Source organism: Mus musculus, chromosome 15 (genome assembly GCF_000001635.26).
Source record: "Mus musculus strain C57BL/6J chromosome 15, GRCm38.p6 C57BL/6J".
NCBI lineage: Eukaryota > Metazoa > Chordata > Mammalia > Rodentia > Muridae > Mus > Mus musculus.
In genome coordinates this window covers 56181492-56195850 of record NC_000081.6, presented here as the reverse complement: position 1 = coordinate 56195850, position 14359 = coordinate 56181492, and positions in this window count along the sequence as shown.

The window sequence follows — 14359 nt, the reverse complement described above, 5'->3', positions numbered from 1 at the left end:
ATATTGCTTACATTAAGATGACTTTGACCTTATTGTTGGTACACATGGGAAGGTAAATGAAAGAAATGGCCAGCCGTCCACTCATGATAGTGGCTAAGCAACTGTGCAGTTGCAAAGGGCTGTCAATCTTATACCATCCTCTGCCATCTATACTTTGGAATGGATAGATGGCAAATGGATGGATCTAGAAAATATCAACCTGAGTGAGGTAACCCAGACCCAAAAGGTCATGCATAGTATGCACAGATTAGTGGATATTAGCCACAAAGAAAAGGATACCCATGAAAGACCAGACACACCTAAAGAAGTTAAACAATAAGAAAAGTCTAAGTGAAGTTGCTTGAATCTCACTTAAAAGGGAAATAAAACAGTCAAAGTAGGCAGAGAAAAGGAGGGAAATGAGTGGGAGAGGGGATGAGGAGGGGAATGCAGGGATCAGGATCAGGTGTGTGGAGAGACAGGAGAGAGCACCAGGAAGGCAGAAAAATGAATGAAAATCTGCCGCTGCCAGAGGTGGAGAGGTGAGGAGAGTCTCTAGGAAGTCACATAGACCTGGGATGAGGGAATCCTAGGAGCCAATGCAGGTGACCTCAGCCAATATGCCTAAGAGTGTAGACATGGACCCTGAAGAGGACAACTCCTGCAGCCAGGCAGAACACCCCACCCCCACCCCCTACCCCCCACCCCCAGTGAGGGATAAGAACACAAACTCACCTACAAAACTTTTAACCCCAAATCTGTCTCATCTAAAAGAAATACACGGGCAAAGATGGAGCAGAAACTGAAGAAATAGTGAAGCAACAATCACCACAACTGAAGACCCATCCCATGGGCACTATTAATCCCTGACACTATTAATAATATTGTATTATGCTTGCAGACAGGAGTGGAGCATACATTTCCTCTGAGAGGCTCTACTAAGCCTGAAACAGACCACATCTGACTGAAACAGACCACATCCAAACATTGGATGAAGGTCAGGGAAGGCCCTGGGTGGGGGGTGGGGGGGGATTGAAACTCCACAGAAGAACAGAGTCAACTAACCTGGACTCCTGGCAGCTCTCAGAGACAGAGCCACCAACCAAAAGCATACACGGGCTGGACTGAGGTCCCTGGCACATATATAACAGACATTCAGCTCAGTGTAGGTCCCCCAACAACTGCAATGAGTGCTGTCCCTAAAGCTGTAGCCTAACTGTGGAATCCATTCCCCAACAGAGTGGACTTATCTGGCCTCAGTGGCAGAGAATGAGTCTAATCCCACAAAAACTTGATACTTCAGGACAGGGGGATACCAAAGGAAACCAACCATCTCAGAGGAGAAGGACAAGGGAATGGGGGAAGAGACTCTATGAGAGGGGGCAGCATTTGAGATGAAACAAAACTGCCCAAGAAATATTTGCATCATCTTAATCATCACTTGAATGGGCATTCCTATAATCATCAGTTGATTTTTACTGTTTTGCTAAAATAACACTGAAATCACAAAGCTTTCCAAAGAAAAAATTGTTTCTTAACTGATTTACATTTTAGTTACTGCTTCATTCCATCATCCAAGTGGCAGAAATGAGCTCCTTTGAAACATTCTGCTCAATGGTTAATATAAAAGAGTAAGAAAGTCCAGAACTATTCAAGAACCCTTAAATATTCTCATGTTCCTTACCTTTATACAGTGAAAAGTAGGTTGGTCAAAATCATTCCATAATCTGATCCAATATAAGTGAGAAAAAATTGGTAGGACATATAATTATCTCCTCAGAAGAGATAGAGAACAATCAGAATAGTCATATGCACTAATTAGTGATTTTTAAAAATTATTCTAATTGAATTAGAAATAGATTGATAAATATTAAAATACTTAGACGAGTGAGTGCTCATCTTATCTTTTATGGGATTTTTACTATTTGACTTATGTGCATATTTAATAATTATTATGTATGTTATGGACCCTGTGCATATGTATTCAGTTTACTGATAAACATATATGCTTATATGTGAGGCAGAAGAATATGGCAGCAAGGGCATTTATTCTTACAAGGCAAAAAAAAATTGTTTCTACAACACACAGAGAGAGGAAAGCAAAGAGATGATATCTACTGTCTTAATGATAAATTATCAGGACATGGGTTAAATATGAATGGTTTGACCACAACCCCAGGGGACCATTTACCTATATTTCTTCATGTTTTCTTCCAAAATTCCTGCCCAGTTTTCCCTCAGTAACTAACAGAACCAAAACCAGTCATAAGAAAAACATTAGTGCTCACCAGCCACCAAACCGCATAGGAACCAAGATCTAAATAGCATAGCAAAATATACACTGCAAAAGTGGGAAAGTGGGGAAAAGATAAGGCCACAGGGGGAAATTCCTGAATAGAACATCAATGGCTTGTGCTGTAAGTTGGAGAATCGACAAATGGGACCTCAAAAAGTTGCAAAGCTTCTGTAAGGCAAAAGACACCGTCAATAAGACAAAAAGGCCACCAACAGATTGGGAAAGGATCTTTACCTATCCTAAATCAGATAGGAGACTAATATCCAATATATATAAATAACTCAAGAAGGTGGCCTCAAGAAAATCAAATAACCCCATTAAAAAATGGGGCTCAGAGCTGAACAAAGAATTCTCACCTGAGGAATACCAAATGGCTGAGAAGCACCTGAAAAAATGTTCAGCATCCTTAATCATCAGGGAAAGGTAAATCAAAACAACCCTGAGATTCCATCTCACACCAATCAGAATGGCTAAGATCAAAAATTCAGGTGACAGCAGATGCTGGCAAGGATGTGGAGAAAGAGGAACACTCCTCCATTGTTGGTGGGATTGCAAGCTTGTACAACCACTCAAGAAATCAGTCTGGTGGTTCCTCAGAAAATTGGACATAGTACTACCAGAGGATCCTGCAACACCTCTCCTGGGCATTTATCCAGAATATGTTCCAACCAGTAAGAAGGACACATGCTCCACTATGTTCATAGCAGCCTTGTTTATAATAGCCATAAGCTGGAAAGAACCCAGATGCCCCTCAACAGAGGAATGGATACAGAAAATGTGGTACATTTACACAATGGAGTACTACTCAGCTATTAAAAAGAATGAATTTATGAAATTCCTAGCCAAATGGATGGACCTGGAGGGCATCATCCTGAGTGAGGTAACCCAATCACAAAAGAACTCACATGATATATACTCACTGATAAGTGTATATTAGCCCAGAAATTTAGAATACCCAAGATAAAAGATACAATTTTCGAAACACATGAAACTCAAGAAGAATGAAGACCAAAGTGTGGACACTTTGCCCCGTCTTAGAATTGAGAACAAAACACCCATGGAAGGAGTTACAGAGACAAAGTTTGGAGCTGACACGAAAGGATGGACCATCTAGAGACTGCCATATCCGGGGATCCATCCCATAAGCAGCCTCCAAAAGCTGACACCATTGCATACACTAGCAAGATTTTGCTGAAAGGACCCTGATATAGCTGTCTCTTGTGAGACTAGGCCGGGGCCTAGCAAACACATAAGTGGATGCTCACAGTCAGCTATTGGATGGATCACAGGGCCTCCAAAGGAGGAGCTATAGAAAGTACCCAAGGAGCTAAAGGGATCTGCAGCCCTATAGGTGGAACAACAATATGAACTAACCAGTACCCCCTGAGCCCGGGTTTCTAGCTGCATATGTATCAGAAGATGGCCTAGTCAGCCATCAGTGGAAAGAGAGGCCGATTGGTCGGTCGTGCAAACTTTATATGCCTCAGTACAGGGGAATGCCAGGGCCAAGAAGTTGGAGTGGGTGGGTAGGGGAGTGCAGGGGAGGGTATGGGGGATTTTGGAGATAACACTGGAAATGTAAATGAAGAAAAAAACCTAATAAAAAAAGAGAGAAAAAAAAGCAATCTTCAATGTCCTTAGTGATCAGAGAAATGCAAATCAAAATGACCCTGGAGATTCCACCTTACGTACTCAGGGGACAACACATGTTGGAGAGGATGTGGAGAAAGAGGGAACATTCCTCCATTGGTGGTGGGATTTCAAGCTGGCATAGCCACTCTGGAAATCAATCTGAAGGTTCCTCAGAAAATTGGAAATAAATCTAATTGAAGACCCAGGTATACCACTCTTGAGAATATACCCAAAAGTTGCCCTATCTTCCCAAAGGGGCATGTGTTCCACTATGTTCATAGTGGCCTTATTTGTAATAGACAGAAACTGGAGACAACCTAGGTGCCCCACAACAGAAGAATGGACACAGAAAATGTGGTTCATTTACACAATGGAATACTACTCAGCTATTAAGAACGAGGACAGCCGGGTGTGGTGGCACACGCTTTTAATCCCAGCACTTGGGAGGCAGAGGCAGGTGAATTTCTGAGTTCGAGGCCAGCCTGGTCTACAGAGTGAGTTCCAGGACAGCCAGAGCTACACAGAGAAACCCTGTCTCAACCCCCCCCCCAAAAAACAAACAAAACCAAAACCAAACAAACAAACAAACAAAAAAGAGAAAAAACAAACAAACAAAAACAAACAAAAATTTTAGGGGAGAAAAAAAAAACGAGGACATCCTGAGTTTTGTAGGCAAATGGATGGAACTAGAAAATATCATCCTGAGTGAGGTAACTCAGACCCAAAAGGACATGCATGGTATGTACTCACAAATAAGTGGATATTAGGGAAAAAAAAAGTACAGAACACCTAAGATACAGTCCACAGAACTCAAAAAGTTCAACAAGCTGAAGTGCCAAAGAAGGCTGAAAGAAGCTAAGGAGAAGGACAATCCTAGAGCCAGTAGCCTTAGTTAGTCTGGATCCCTGAGATCTCTCAAATACTAAACCACCAAACAGACAGCATACACTAGCTGATATGAGGCCCCCAACACTCATACAGTAGAAAACTTCTGGTTCTTTGTTCATTCAGAGATGATGCACCTAACCGGCAAGAGACTGGAGACCCCAGGAAATTTAGAAATCAGGTAGGGTGAGGGGTGAGGACATCCATGTGGAGACAGGGTGGTGGGGAGGAGTTATGGAATGTGGAACAGTCAAAGGGTGGATGGGGGAATAAAATATGGAGTATAAAAAATCATACAAATTACAAGGTCATAATGCTCTGATGGATTTGAAATCATAATTTAGTTATGCTGTGTAGATTCATTCAACACACGTTATACTTTCCTGCCTTACCAAAGGCTTCTGCAAAAAGTATCAAAGGTACTAATAAAGAAGTAAAAAATCTTCATGTACAAATTACTTCAAAACATAGATCAGCAATTTCCTTGTTATTTTTTTTCTTCCTGCTTCTCCAAAAATGGGTCTTGTAGCAGGCATTGTACTTCACCATATTTGAATAGTTTTTACTAGATTGGATTTCAGAATACAATTATGATTGGCCAACAAGGTTGTCTCACACTACAGGCAACAAGAAACTGGTCATTCGGTTGGATGCTTTAGCAGTTCCAATCTGATGTTGAAGACCTGGAGGATTTCGAGAGCTGCTGGTCTCAAGAAATTCTTCACAGCTGGGCAGTAGTGGCCCATGCCTTTAATCCCAGCACATGGGAGGCAGAGGCAGGCAGATTTCTGAGTTCGAGGCCAGCCTGGTCTAAAGAATGAGTTCCTGGTCAGCCAAGGCTACACAGAGAAACCCTGTCTCAAAAAAACAAAAATTGTTCACATGAGAAAACCAATAGATTATGCTCTGATTTCAGTGAAGGCACTAGCCCTGGGGTCTCTGAAGTTGCCAGTGAGAATGATGTCCAAAAAGAGGAAAAAGGAACCTTTCATCTTTTTATCTGAGCTATTACACAAAGGCGCCATTCACTTTTAGGGTTCCATCTCCCGCATCAATCAAATCACTCAAGACAGTTCTGCAAAGACACATCTACAGGCTAAGCCAACGTAGTCAAGTTTTTCATTGAGACTCCTTCCAAGTAATAATAGCTTGTGTCAAGTTAACAAAACTAAATTAAAACTAAGATATTTCTGGACAGATGCTCTTCCTAGAAATCCACTCTTTCTCTGAGCTCTTGCAGTAATCTCTGTGTTATTCAATTTTTAGTTCAGTGGTTCCCAACCTTCCTAATGCTGCGACCATTTAATACAGTTCCTTGTGTTTTGGTGACCTCCAACCATCAAATTATTTTCCTTGCTACATTATACTATAATTTTTCTACTGTTGTGGATATACTGATATGCAAATATCTGTGTTTTCTGATAGTCTTAGGCAAACTCTGAGAAAGGGTCATTCCACTGTTCTAGTAGTTTACATGTTTGGTCATTCATTACTGACATCCTAAAGGAGACATGCCTCTCATATCTGAAGGCCTAGTTATCAGCTCATATTCCACCTGTAGAATCCTCTTAACAAACATTGGAAAGCTAAGCTGGATAGTGATTAGATAATTATCATCTCCCATCATAATTCATAGAAAATATGTTAGACTATTTTTGTTTTAGGCTATAGAGTACAGAGAATGTATTTTAAACACACACACATACAAACACACATACACACTAAAAAATTATGAGACATGTTCAAAAAAAGTTACTAAAGTTGAATAACTAAAGGGTTCCATATATTTGTTAACCAAAATTGCAAAGCTTAGTGCTTCAACTTGCTCACTTTCTCCTAAGTCAGAGAGCACAATATGTGTTCCACCTGCTAGAACTCGGTCAGCCCCAGACCTCCCATCTGAGCCCCATCCAGCTTGATAACGCCTTGCTTCCAAATGCTACACCTGCTGCATCAGTTCACCCTTTACTTTGACGTTTAGGATTCTTGATGAACCCCACTTTTGCTTTGCACAGGATAAAGGCCTCTGTTTTCAATAGATTTCCTTTTGTCAATCATCCATTTCAAATAGTCTCCTCAGCTTTCACCGTGTTAGCTTTCATCTTTGTACTCATATGTCTCAAAGGCTGTTTTATATTAGTTATTCCTAAGGTATGATCCAGTCCACTTCCTTTGTCAATGTATTTTTGGTGTATCGAGCAGCTGGATCCACCCTTTTTAAAGAAGGCTTTTATCCCTGTACAAATATATAAATAAGTACACTTGGAGGGATTTCTAAGGAAGTTGCAGAAATCAAAGACAATAAAGAAAATTTAGGATACCACGTGACTTGGTTTAAAAGCAGAGAAAAAATGTAATGGGCGTATTAGCTCAAATTAAAGTTATTTGTTCTTCTTCCTATTAGATACATTTTATCAGTACATATTTATGGAAAAACCTCCATATGCTATACACCATAATAGAGCACAGTTGATGTACATAGAACAACACACACTATTCTCCAATGAGCACTTGTAACCCAGTATCAGAGAAAAATAAGCAAATGAATAATGAAATTTCTGAATGAAATGAGTAAATGAAGTGTTTATATGCTTATCAGGTGGCTAGACTCTAAAGCTTGAAACACAAAGAAACAAGCTCACTGAAGTTAAAACAATAAAGAAGCCTTATCACACCACTGGGAATTCTCCATGAGCTGATCACAGACAAATATGGGTTTCTCTTCTCTGTAGTAAAGAGAAAAACATGTTGATTCATACTCTGGTCCTGAAATTCTAACACAGCAGTTCTCAACCTGTAGGTCGTGACACAGTTTTGTGGGTCAAAAATCAGATATCCTACAGATATGATATTTATATTACAATTTGTTACAGTAGCAAAATTACAGTCATAAAGTAGCAATGAAATCATTTTATGGTTGGGGGTTACTACAGAGATTGTAGGCACTGGCTGGTTTTGTGTGTCAACTTGACACAAGCTACAGTCATCAGAGAGAAAAGACACTCAGTTGAGGAAATATCTCCAGGAGATCCAGCTGTGAGTCTCAAATTGTAATCAAGAGGGAAGGACCCAGCCAATTGTGGGTAGAACCATCCGTGGGTTGGTGGTTCCTGGTTCTATAAGAAAGCAGGTTGAGCATGCCAGAATCAAGCAAGCAAGCAAGCCAGTAAGCAGCACTCTTCCGTGGCCCCTCATCAGCTCCTGCATCCAGGTACTAACTCTGTTTGTGTTCTTGTCCTGACTTTGTCTAGTGACCTGAAAGTATAAGCCAAATAAACCCTTTCCTCTCCAACTTGGTTTTTGGTTATGATGCTTCATTGCATCAATAGAAACCATGTCTAAGGACTGTATTAAACGTTTGCATCATTAGGAAGGTTGAGAACAACCACTGCTCTAACAAATGATGTATCAGATGCCAATCATTACATAAGTCATGTGGTCATCTTGAAACAAGGAAAAGTTATTCTTTTCCGAAGTATAGGACATGTAGGAAACTTTTAATAAATGCCTATTTTTAACTATTACAGAAAACAAACATCAAACAGACATAAGAAAATCATATTTTCCACATAAGTCCAAAAGTACCTCTAAATGCTTTACGCCTGCCAAACCATTTCTGGTACATATCTTCTTCATAAGAAAATAGCTGGATGAGAATCAATGACATCATATTCTGTACTACTTTCCATGATCTCTATAATTTTTAAATTTTAATGTTACTTTCTCTTCTTTCATGAACTTATTCATCTATTCACTTTACAACCTGATCACAGCTAACCCCTTCTCTTGGTCCCACCCATACGAAGAGAGCCCCTCCCTCATCTCTCCTCCCCTTCCCCTCTGAAAGGGGAAGCTCCCATGAGTACCATCCTACCTTAGACATCAAGTCCCTGCAGGACTAGTCACATCCTCTCACACTGATGCCAGACAAGGTGGCTCATTTAAGGGAACAGGATCCATAGGCAGGCAACAGATTCAGGAACAGCCCTCCCTCCAGTTGTTGGGAGACCTGCATGAAGACCAAGCTGCACATCTGCTACAAATGTGTATTGGGCATAGGTCAAGCCCATGCATGTTCTTTGCTTGACGGTTTAGTTGCTGTGAACCCTCAGGTTCCCAAGTTAGTTGACTGTTAGTTTTTCTTGTTGAGTCCATTGATCCTTCATCCAGCTCTTCCACAAGACTCCCTGAGCTTGGTCTAGTGTTTGGCCGAGGGTCTCTTCATCTGCTTCCACTGGCTGCTGGGTGTGGTCTCTCAGAGGACCGTTATGCTAGGGTAATGTCTGCAAGCATACCAGAGTATCATTAATCATGTCAGGAATGGTTCTTGTTGATGGGATGGGTCTATAGTTGTACCAGTCATTGATTGGCCACTCCCTCTATATGTTACATCCTCAGTTTATGAATAAGAAATGTTACATTCATTTTCCAGACTATCACAAGCCTATAATCAAGGTGATCTTACCCTGATCTCTTTCTCTCTCTCTCTCTCTCTCTCTCTCTCTCTCTCTCTCTCTCTCTCTCTCTCTCTCTCGATGTGTAAGTGTATGCACTTTCTTTGGGATGCAGTAGTTGAGAGTGATAGTTGCTTCAAGCAACTGCCCAACATTCCATAGATTTTCCTTTCCTTTTCAAGGGCAGGATGGTCACTATAGCTGGAACTTCTATGGCTAGCACACTTTTTCTGAAGCTCTGGTAGACTGAACTATTCTGTTATGTACATACACAGCATGGAAATGGTCATGAGTTCCAGATTGCTTGAAACCTTGGATCTGATTTTCTGTCATCAAAACAAGATATCAATCCATCCTGAAAGTTGTGCTTTCATATTGTTTACTGAAATGTTACAGAGTCACAACTTCATTTACAAGTGTAGAGAAGATAAAATGTAGAGCACACACTGCCCCTGCACACTTGTCCACGTTATTGAGTACAAGCAAATACTAATCTGTTCAAAAAATGATTTTACATGGTTTGCTTCCTCCACACTTTGAAAACTTAAGCACCATTCATGAATAAGAAGATATCTAATAGTGAAGATACAACTTTTAAAAAATAACTATTTTTAAATATTTCACTTTAAAATCAAAACAGAAAGTCCCTAACTTGCTAATATATATTTAAGTGTTTGAAATCTCTTTAAAGTGAATTGGGGAAGAAAGTCTATATTGGGGGTTGGGGGGAGTTACAAATAGCTTCATGTACTTTGCACAATGGAATAGTGCCTCATTGTTCCAATAAGTGTTTGTTCCAAAAAGTGGATAATTCAAAGCAACTGCTACCTCCCTAGTGCCTCGTTATTTTGTAATGGTAATAGCTGATGGTTCAAATGTAGTTCACTGACCCTCCTGTAGTTTTAATTTTCTCTTCCTGACTTCAATTTCTGTGACTCAGTTGTTTCAATATAAAATGTGGATAGAGCTAAGAGGCATGATACACAACCATCAGCAACTGCATGGCAAGGAAAGCTTAATGAGTTTCAATGTCCTATGTGAGTAAGCAGCCATTGTTTCTTCCACAGGTTTTAATAATAGTTCTGTTGGATGTTTACTATTTCCCAGTGAGACTGGACATAGCTTTTCCACATTTAATCTGCAGCTGTTCTTCATATGGTGGTGTCCCAGAAAGGATCAGCAGTCTGCTAGCCCTGTGAGAAAGTGGGCAGGGTATGAGAAAACTCTGTCTTCCATCATTTCCTGACTCTTCTCTTCTCAGAACATTCAAAACAGAATAGTAAGTGGTTTCATCCTTAAGAAAAATGCTTTCTTCCATCCTTTCCCTTCTTCTCCTCTGTTCCAAGTGAGGCACTGGCTCTACAGGTTCTTATGTCTGAGCATGAAAAGGAGAACAGATTTACTGTGACAGTATGCTTCGTGCAACAGCAGAAGTCATGCTCTTCCTAATGGCTAGCCAATAATTCACTTAATGACTATTGGTCCAACATCCAACATGATCTTGGGAACTAATACCAAGGAAACAGGAAAAAATCTAGCTTTCTCTACCTGCTAATTCTGTGGTTTCATTGAGATAATAGACACAGGCTAGTATTTTTTTTTTTTGAAACAACAGTATTACTTCAAACAAATGCAGGTGTCCTGGACAAGAAGTCCACATGGCAAAAGTCCTGCCTCTTAATCAAGAATTTGAAATACACTGTATTGATGTATAGGTGTATGTGTATATATACTTGAATGAACACAAAATAAATATAATAAGAATTGCCTTATGAGATTGTTTTGAGGATAGTTGAAAACAATTGTACCCTCTCTATTTTTAATATTTGTATTTCACAAATGATAGGACCTACGGCCTTTTTTTACAACTGAATTTAAAATTGGGAGACAGGCTCTTAACTATCTAATACAAAGAGAAAACACCTTAGCATAAAAGATATCATTGGAGCTTGCTTAAAGACAACAATCTTTAGGAATATAAGGAATATATAAGGAACGTAACAATATTTGAAGCAAAGTAAGCAAATGATACAAAGATAAAATTAAAGCATTTTATGCTTGTTAGCAGGATATTACAAGGCCTCCATTCACATACATTTTTATCCACAGCATCTACTCTGGCAACAGAGAAGTTATAATGCAAGACTCTTGGGATATGAGGGGGTTCTTGTGTGTCTGCCTTGGCATTGTCAAGATCACTTTGGAACAATTCTAAAGTGAATTTCTTCAGGGAGAAGTGTTCCACTGTTCTTTTTGATGCAATCTCTCTTAATTGTATTCACAGAAAATCTATGTCCTGCCCAATGCTCCCTTTCTATGCTTTGTATTAAAGCTGTTACGTCATGACTTTTCTGTCTCTTAAGAGCAGTGGTTTTCAGTGGGGAGACATACACCACTGACTGCAGATAGTTTGGATATTCACAAGTAAAAGCTAGGATGCTGTTAAATGATGTATACTCAATATAGATTGTGGACTTTTACCCCCAATAGCAGGGTCTAGCTCAAAGTATCAGTAATTCTCAGGTAAAAACTCCTCTATGACGCATATTTATTTTCTTTTTCTTCCTTTTTGTGTTTTGGTTTGGTTTTTTGTTTGTTAGCTTGTTTGGCTGGTTGATTGGTTGGTTTTTATGACAGTGTCTTATTTAGAAAAGGCTGGCTTTGAACTCACTATCGAGCCAAGGTTACTAGGCTGGCACTGAACTCCTAATTCTCTTACCTCCTCCCAACTGCTGAGATTACAGTTGTGTGCCACCATACCTCAAGACTTTGTATCTCTTTTCAGATGTCTTACTTACATTTATCTTAAATTCCTAGCATGTTACTATGTAAAATTGCATTAGCTGGAAAATTTAATAAATACCAAATCCTAACAACAAATACCTTTCTGGACATCACTCACAAAACTCATTAAACATGGAAAGGTTGAGGTCATACTTATATAAAACCTTCTTCACCCCTATGCTCTGATAGCTTTGGTAATGGGAAGTTACTCAGAAGACTCCCCAAAACAAAGAAACAAGCAAACATAAAACAACTCAGCCACAAAACCTTTGATCTATAATCATTTTTAAAACTATTTTATTTATTTACATTCTAGCCGTTACCCCTTCCCAGTCCCCACCCCCACAGTTCCTCATCCCATTCTCCTCTCCCTTGCCTCCAAGTGGTTGTTCCCTCCTACTAGTCCTGCCCCTTCCCTGGGGCCTCAAGTCTCTTGAAGATTAGGCCCATCTTCTCCCACTAAGGCCCAACCAGAGAGTCCTCTGTGCTGGGAGCCTCAGACTGGACCATATATGCTGCCTGGTTGTTGGATTAGTCTCTGGGAGCTCCCTGATGTCCAGATCAGTTGATACTACTGGTCTACCTATGGGGATGTCTTCCCCTTCAGCTTCTTCAATCCTTCCCCTAGTTTAACCATAGGGTCCCTGACTTCAGTCCAATGCGAAGTATCTGCATCTGTCTCAGTCAGCTGCTGGGAGGGTCTTTCAGAGGATGCCCATGCAAAGCTCCTGTCTATAAGCGTGTCATAGCATCAGTAATAGTGTCAGGCCTTGGTCCCCACCTCCCCCACCCTCTTATTAGACGCGTTCTCACGCCCGGCCAGGAAAGACGCAACAGACCAGAATCTTCTGCGGCAAAACTTTATTGCTTACATCTTTGGGAGCCAGGAGGGCAAGCGCCCAGCGCCCAGCCCCAAAAACGAAAGCCCCTTCAATAATGAAACCGAAACCCCTTCCCTCTTTAGGAGAGTTATATTTCGCCTAGGACGCATCACTCCCTGATTGGCTGCAGCCCATGGCCGAGCTGACGTTCACGGGAAAGGTAGAGTACAAGTAGTCATAAAATACCCTTGGCTCATGCGCAGATTATTTGTTTACCACTTAGAACACAGGATGTCAGCGCCATCTTGTGACGGCGAATGTGGGGGCGGCTCCCAACATCTCCCCCTTTCCTTTTAATAAGAGCAAATAGGCCACCCATATTAATGAGAGTGGAGATAGAGGTCAAATCCCCAGTGTGTAGGTAAAGGAGCCATGTACAGGATTAGCTCTTAGGCTCACAGGCTTTTACCCAGAGCAACCCTGACCTGCTCCCGTGTCGTTTTGCCTGGGGGAAGGGAACTAGGACACTGAACCTTCATGAAAGATGACATGTCTCCCTAGAATAGGCTCATATATGCCGCAGAGCCTTTCCATTGCAGTGCTTAGCCGTGCAACTCTCTCGGGCTGCTGAAGCACACTCACTCTATCCCGTGCAATGAGACTAGCCTCATGGGATATAAGAGCTGAGTGGCCAGCGACCTATTGCCTAAGCATAGATATATCAGGGGAAGCTCCATGTTCTAGTCCTGCAAGCGCCTGGGCAATAACCACCTTGTCTCTCCTAGTTTGGGCCTTAAGCTTACAGACCAATCAAAGAAGCAACACTAATCCACAGCAAAGTGTATCTCCAAATAATATTAATCCCACCCATTTTTTAAAGAAAGAAAATGCTGAGGAGATCCAATTGGGTAATCCTTTGGTCAGCGACAGGTCCAAGCGCGTGGAGTTGACCTGAAGTCTCAATTCCCGAAGGATCTGTTCAAATTCAGCCATCCAATTCTGTAACATATACTGAAAAAGACTTTTTGACAATTTAGCTGCCCTAGTAAATTTAACATACTGAATGGAAATAACACACAATCCCGGAAACTTTTGTTCACAACCCTGCTGAGTTATTTGTCATAATACATCTAGTTGTATCTGGACAAGATCTATGAGTTGATTAACCAGCATGAGACCTCTCTGTATCTTGACATTAGCTGAGGCCTGTTCATCTATGACTGTAGTCACTGAGGCTGACAAAGTGTTAATGGTGTCAGTCGTCTGGACCTGTCCAGACAGAGCCAAGGCTGTCTGAATTAAGGCTAAACCCAGTTCCTAGTTAGTGGTAAAAAAGCAAGAGAATACTTGAGCATTATACATCACCGTCATTGGGAGTGGAAATGTCGACATTATCCCCCAACGCTGCTCTCTCTTTATTATTGACGCCCTGGACATCACCAAGACGAGGGACATCAGTATTCCCTTGGTCAGTCTGGATTTTTCGGGTGAGTCTTTCTGGTATCCAA